This window comes from Oncorhynchus keta, unplaced genomic scaffold (genome assembly GCF_023373465.1).
Source record: "Oncorhynchus keta strain PuntledgeMale-10-30-2019 unplaced genomic scaffold, Oket_V2 Un_scaffold_18286_pilon_pilon, whole genome shotgun sequence".
Lineage (NCBI taxonomy): Eukaryota > Metazoa > Chordata > Actinopteri > Salmoniformes > Salmonidae > Oncorhynchus > Oncorhynchus keta.
Genome location: NW_026290837.1, coordinates 1 through 7,152, shown reverse-complemented (window position 1 = coordinate 7,152; position 7,152 = coordinate 1). Strand labels below are relative to the sequence as shown.

General features: G+C 51.8%; 1 long non-coding RNA gene across 1 annotated transcript; it reads right to left on the bottom strand.

Moving 5' to 3' along the window:
* Positions 1-544: 544 nt before the first annotated feature.
* Positions 545-6,479, bottom strand: LOC127927868 (uncharacterized). The gene is made up of 3 exons (XR_008129366.1): positions 5,976-6,479; positions 1,154-1,275; positions 545-1,094 (listed from the first exon to the last, which is right to left on the bottom strand). It is a non-coding gene; the product is annotated as an uncharacterized LOC127927868 (long non-coding RNA).
* Between the last annotated feature and the right edge of the window lie 673 nt (positions 6,480-7,152).

Genomic DNA, 7,152 nt, shown 5'->3' with positions numbered 1-7,152 from the left:
TTTGGGGTCCACATTATGGCAGTGAGGTTTGGGGTCCACATTATGGCAGGTAGGTTTGGGGTCCACATTATGGCAGTGAGGTTTGGGGTCCACTTACAAAACAAGATTTCACCCAATTGAAACCCTGCGGTCAGGGCAGAATTAGGCCGATATCCACGGATAATAAAAACATCTCAAATATCATTCCCAAACCCTGCACTGCCAAGAGCTGAGCAAAGTCCCCTCATCCAGCTGGACCTGGGGCTGAGTTCACTAACCTGTTCTACTAACACACTGAAGCCTCAGTCACCTCATCCAGCTGGTCCTGAGTTCACTAACCTGTTCTACTAACACACTGAAGCCTCAGTCCCTCATCCAGCTGGTCCTGAGTTCACTAACCTGTTCTACTAACACACTGAAGCCTCAGTCCCCTCATCCAGCTGGTCCTGAGTTCACTAACCTGTTCTACTAACACACTGAAGCCTCAGTCCCCTTATCCAGCTGGTCCTGAGTTCACTAACCTGGTTCTACCTGTTCTACTACGCACTGAAGCCTCAGTCCCCTCATCCAGCTGGTCCTGGGGCTGAGTTCACTAACCTGTTCTACTAACACACTGAAGCCTCAGTCCCCTCATCCAGCTGGTCCTGGTCCTGAGTTCACTAACCTGTTCTACTAACACACTGAAGCCTCAGTCCCCTTATCCAGCTGGTCCTGAGTTCACTAACCTGTTCTACTAACACACTGAAGCCTCAGTCCCCTCATCCAACTGGTCCTGGGGCTGAGTTCACTAACCTGTTCTACTAACACACTGAAGCCTCAGTCCCCTTATCCAGCTGGTCCTGAGTTCACTAACCTGTTCTACTAACACACTGAAGCCTCAGTCCCCTCATCCAGCTGGTCCTGGTCCTGAGTTCACTAACCTGTTCTACTAACACACTGAAGCCTCAGTCCCCTCATCCAGCTGGTCCTGAGTTCACTAACCTGTTCTACTAACACACTGAAGCCTCAGTCCCCTCATCCAGCTGGTCCTGGGGCTGAGTTCACTAACCTGTTCTACTAACACACTGAAGCCTCAGTCCCCTCATCCAGCTGGTCCTGGTCCTGAGTTCACTAACCTGTTCTACTAACACACTGAAGCCTCAGTCCCCATCCAGCTGGTCCTGAGTTCACTAACCTGTTCTACTAACACACTGAAGCCTCAGTCCCCTTATCCAGCTGGTCCTGAGTTCACTAACCTGTTCTACTAACACACTGAAGCCTCAGTCCCCTCATCCAGCTGGTCCTGAGTTCACTAACCTGTTCTACAAAACACACTGAAGCCTCAGTCCCCTCATCCAGCTGGTCCTGGGGCTGAGTTCACAAACCTGTTCTACTAACATACTAAAGCCTCAGTCCCCTCATCCAGCTGGTCCTGGGGCTGAGTTCACAAACCTGTTCTACTAACACACTGAAGCCTCAGTCCCTCATCCAGCTGGTCCTGGGGCTGAGTTCACTAACCTGTTCTACTAACATACTGAAGCCTCAGTCCTCTCATCCAGCTGGTCCTGGGGCTGAGTTCACTAACCTGTTCTACTAACACACTGAAGCCTCAGTCCCCATCCAGCTGGTCCTGGGTCCTGAGTTCACTAACCTGTTCTACTAACACACTGAAGCCTCAGTCCCCTCATCCAGCTGGTCCTGGGGCTGAGTTCACTAACCTGTTCTACTAACACACTGAAGCCTCAGTCCCCTCATCCAGCTGGTCCTGGGGCTGAGTTCACTAACCTGTTCTACTAACACACTGAAGACTCAGTCCCCTCATCCAGCTGGTCCTGAGTTCACTAACCTGTTCTACTAACACACTGAAGCCTCAGTCCTCATCCAGCTGGTCCTGAGTTCACTAACCTGTTCTACTAACACACTGAAGCCTCAGTCCCTCATCCAGCTGGTCCTGGTCCTGAGTTCACTAACCTGTTCTACTAACACACTGAAGCCTCAGTCCCCTCATCCAGCTGGTCCTGAGTTCACTAACCTGTTCTACTAACACACTGAAGCCTCAGTCCCCTCATCCAGCTGGTCCTGGGGCTGAGTTCACTAACCTGTTCTACTAACACACTGAAGCCTCAGTCCCCTCATCCAGCTGGTCCTGGGGCTGAGTTCACTAACCTGTTCTACTAACACACTGAAGCCTCAGTCCCCTCATCCAGCTGGTCCTGGGGCTGAGTTCACTAACCTGTTCTACTAACACACTGAAGCCTCAGTCCCTCATCCAGCTGGTCCTGGGGCTGAGTTCACTAACCTGTTCTACTAACACACTGAAGCCTCAGTCCCCTCATCCAGCTGGTCCTGGGGCTGAGTTCACTAACCTGTTCTACTAACACACTGAAGCCTCAGTCCCTCATCCAGCTGGTCCTGGGGCTGAGTTCACTAACCTGTTCTACTAACACACTGAAGCCTCAGTCCCCTCATCCAGCTGGTCCTGGGGCTGAGTTCACTAACCTGTTCTACTAACACACTGAAGCCTCAGTCCCCTCATCCAGCTGGTCCTGGGGCTGAGTTCACTAACCTGTTCTACTAACACTGAAGCCTCAGTCCCCTCATCCAGCTGGTCCTGGGGCTGAGTTCACTAACCTGTTCTACTAACACACTGAAGCCTCAGTCCCCTCATCCAGCTGGTCCTGGGGCTGAGTTCACTAACCTGTTCTACTAACACACTGAAGCCTCAGTCCCTCATCCAGCTGGTCCTGGGGCTGAGTTCACTAACCTGTTCTACTAACACACTGAAGCCTCAGTCCCCTCATCCAGCTGGTCCTGGGGCTGAGTTCACTAACCTGTTCTACTAACACACTGAAGCCTCAGTCCCTCATCCAGCTGGTCCTGGGGCTGAGTTCACTAACCTGTTCTACTAACACACTGAAGCCTCAGTCCCCTCATCCAGCTGGTCCTGGGGCTGAGTTCACTAACCTGTTCTACTAACACACTGAAGCCTCAGTCCCCTCATCCAGCTGGTCCTGGGGCTGGAGTTCACTAACCTGTTCTACTAACACACTGAAGCCTCAGTCCCTCATCCAGCTGGTCCTGGGGCTGAGTTCACTAACCTGTTCTACTAACACACTGAAGCCTCAGTCCCCTCATCCAGCTGGTCCTGGGGTTGAGTTCACTAACCTGTTCTACTAACACACTGAAGCCTCAGTCCCCTCATCCAGCTGGTCCTGGGGCTGAGTTCACTAACCTGTTCTACTAACACACTGAAGCCTCAGTCCTCATCCAGCTGGTCCTGGGGCTCCTGAGTTCACTAACCTGTTCTACTAACACACTGAAGCCTCAGTCCCCTCATCCAGCTGGTCCTGGGGCTGAGTTCACTAACCTGTTCTACTAACACACTGAAGCCTCAGTCCCCTCATCCAGCTGGTCCTGGGGCTGAGTTCACTAACCTGTTCTACTAACACACTGAAGCCTCAGTCCCTCATCCAGCTGGTCCTGGGGCTGAGTTCACTAACCTGTTCTACTAACACACTGAAGCCTCAGTCCCTCATCCAGCTGGTCCTGGGGCTGAGTTCACTAACCTGTTCTACTAACACACTGAAGCCTCAGTCCCCTCATCCAGCTGGTCCTGGGGCTGAGTTCACTAACCTGTTCTACTAACACACTGAAGCCTCAGTCCCCTCATCCAGCTGGTCCTGGGGCTGAGTTCACTAACCTGTTCTACTAACACACTGAAGCCTCAGTCCCCTCATCCAGCTGGTCCTGGGGCTGTTCACTAACCTGTTCTACTAACACACTGAAGCCTCAGTCCTCATCCAGCTGGTCCTGGGGCTGAGTTCACTAACCTGTTCTACTAACACACTGAAGCCTCAGTCCCCTCATCCAGCTGGTCCTGGGGCTGAGTTCACTAACCTGTTCTACTAACACACTGAAGCCTCAGTCCCCTCATCCAGCTGGTCCTGGGGCTGTTCACTAACCTGTTCTACTAACACACTGAAGCCTCAGTCCCTCATCCAGCTGGTCCTGGGGCTGAGTTCACTAACCTGTTCTACTAACACACTGAAGCCTCAGTCCCCTCATCCAGCTGGTCCTGAGTTCACTAACCTGTTCTACTAACACACTGAAGCCTCAGTCCCTCATCCAGCTGGTCCTGGGGCTGAGTTCACTAACCTGTTCTACTAACACTGAAGCCTCAGTCCCTCATCCAGCTGGTCCTGGGGCTGAGTTCACTAACCTGTTCTACTAACACACTGAAGCCTCAGTCCCTCATCCAGCTGGTCCTGGGGCTGAGTTCACTAACCTGTTCTACTAACACACTGAAGCCTCAGTCCCCTCATCCAGCTGGTCCTGGGGCTGAGTTCACTAACCTGTTCTACTAACACACTGAAGCCTCAGTCCCTCATCCAGCTGGTCCTGAGTTCACTAACCTGTTCTACTAACACACTGAAGCCTCAGTCCCTCATCCAGCTGGTCCTGGGGCTGAGTTCACTAACCTGTTCTACTAACACACTGAAGCCTCAGTCCCCTCATCCAGCTGGTCCTGGTCCTGTTCACTAACCTGTTCTACTAACACACTGAAGCCTCAGTCCCCTCATCCAGCTGGTCCTGGGGCTGAGTTCACTAACCTGTTCTACTAACACACTGAAGCCTCAGTCCCTCATCCAGCTGGTCCTCTGAGTTCACTAACCTGTTCTACTAACACACTGAAGCCTCAGTCCCCTCATCCAGCTGGTCCTGAGTTCACTAACCTGTTCTACTAACACACTGAAGCCTCAGTCCCTCATCCAGCTGGTCCTGGGGCTGAGTTCACTAACCTGTTCTACTAACACACTGAAGCCTCAGTCCCCTCATCCAGCTGGTCCTGGGGCTGAGTTCACTAACCTGTTCTACTAACACACTGAAGCCTCAGTCCCTCATCCAGCTGGTCCTGGGGCTGAGTTCACTAACCTGTTCTACTAACACACTGAAGCCTCAGTCCTCATCCAGCTGGTCCTGGGGCTGAGTTCACTAACCTGTTCTACTAACACACTGAAGCCTCAGTCCCCTCATCCAGCTGGTCCTGGGGCTGAGTTCACTAACCTGTTCTACTAACACACTGAAGCCTCAGTCCCTCATCCAGCTGGTCCTGAGTTCACTAACCTGTTCTACTAACACACTGAAGCCTCAGTCCTCTCATCCAGCTGGTCCTGGGGCTGAGTTCACTAACCTGTTCTACTAACACACTGAAGCCTCAGTCCCCTCATCCAGCTGGTCCTGGGGCTGAGTTCACTAACCTGTTCTACTAACACACTGAAGCCTCAGTCCTCATCCAGCTGGTCCTGGGTTCACTAAAATCCTGTTCTACTAACACACTGAAGCCTCAGTCCCCTCATCCAGCTGGTCCTGAGTTCACTAACCTGTTCTACTAACACACTGAAGCCTCAGTCCCCTCATCCAGCTGGTCCTGAGTTCACTAACCTGTTCTACTAACACACTGAAGCCTCAGTCCCCTCATCCAGCTGGTCCTGGGGCTGAGTTCACTAACCTGTTCTACTAACACACTGAAGCCTCAGTCCCCTCATCCAGCTGGTCCTGGGTCTGAGTTCACTAACCTGTTCTACTAACACACTGAAGCCTCAGTCCCCTCATCCAGCTGGTCCTGGGAGTTCACTAACCTGTTCTACTAACACACTGAAGCCTCAGTCCCCTCATCCAGCTGGTCCTGAGTTCACTAACCTGTTCTACTAACACACTGAAGCCTCAGTCCTCATCCAGCTGGTCCTGGTCCTGAGTTCACTAACCTGTTCTACTAACACACTGAAGCCTCAGTCCCCTCATCCAGCTGGTCCTGGGGCTGAGTTCACTAACCTGTTCTACTAACACACTGAAGCCTCAGTCCCCTCATCCAGCTGGTCCTGGTCCTGAGTTCACTAACCTGTTCTACTAACACACTGAAGCCTCAGTCCCCTCCAGCTGGTCCTGAGTTCACTAACCTGTTCTACTAACACACTGAAGCCTCAGTCCCTCATCCAGCTGGTCCTGAGTTCACTAACCTGTTCTACTAACACACTGAAGCCTCAGTCCCCTCATCCAGCTGGTCCTGGGGCTGAGTTCACTAACCTGTTCTACTAACACACTGAAGCCTCAGTCCCCTCATCCAGCTGGTCCTGGGGCTGAGTTCACTAACCTGTTCTACTAACACACTGAAGCCTCAGTCCCCTTATCCAGCTGGTCCTGGGGCTGAGTTCACTAACCTGTTCTACTAACACACTGAAGCCTCAGTCCCCTCATCCAGCTGGTCCTGGGGCTGAGTTCACTAACCTGTTCTACTAACACACTGAAGCCTCAGTCCCCTCATCCAGCTGGTCCTGAGTTCACTAACCTGTTCTACTAACACACTGAAGCCTCAGTCCCCTCATCCAGCTGGTCCTGAGTTCACTAACCTGTTCTACTAACACACTGAAGCCTCAGTCCCCTCATCCAGCTGGTCCTGGTCCTGAGTTCACTAACCTGTTCTACTAACACACTGAAGCCTCAGTCCCCTTATCCAGCTGGTCCTGGGTCTGAGTTCACTAACCTGTTCTACTAACACACTGAAGCCTCAGTCCCCTTATCCAGCTGGTCCTGAGTTCACTAACCTGTTCTACAAAACACACTGAAGCCTGTCCCCTCATCCATCTGGTCCTGGGGCTGAGTTCACAAACCTGTTCTACTAACACACTGAAGCCTCAGTCCCCTCATCCAGCTGGTCCTGGGGCTGAGTTCACTAACCTGTTCTACTAACACACTAAAGCCTCAGTCCCTCATCCAGCTGGTCCTGAGTTCACTAACCTGTTCTACTAACACACTGAAGCCTCAGTCCTCTCATCCAGCTGGTCCTGGGGCTGAGTTCACTAACCTGTTCTACTAACACACTGAAGCCTCAGTCCCCTCATCCAGCTGGTCCTGGGGCTGAGTTCACTAACCTGTTCTACTAACACTGAAGCCTCAGTCCCCTCATCCAGCTGGTCCTGGGGCTGAGTTCACAAAACCTGTTCTACTAACACACAGGAACCCCAGGACCAGAACATCCAATCAATCAGAATAAACAAATTACAACACAGTCAAAACAAAACGACATAACTTATTAGGAACACAAGCACAAAGCAAAGCGCAGTGCTATCTGGCCCTAAATTGACATTACACCGTGGCAAACTATTTGACCATGATTAGTAATGAGAAGTACAGACT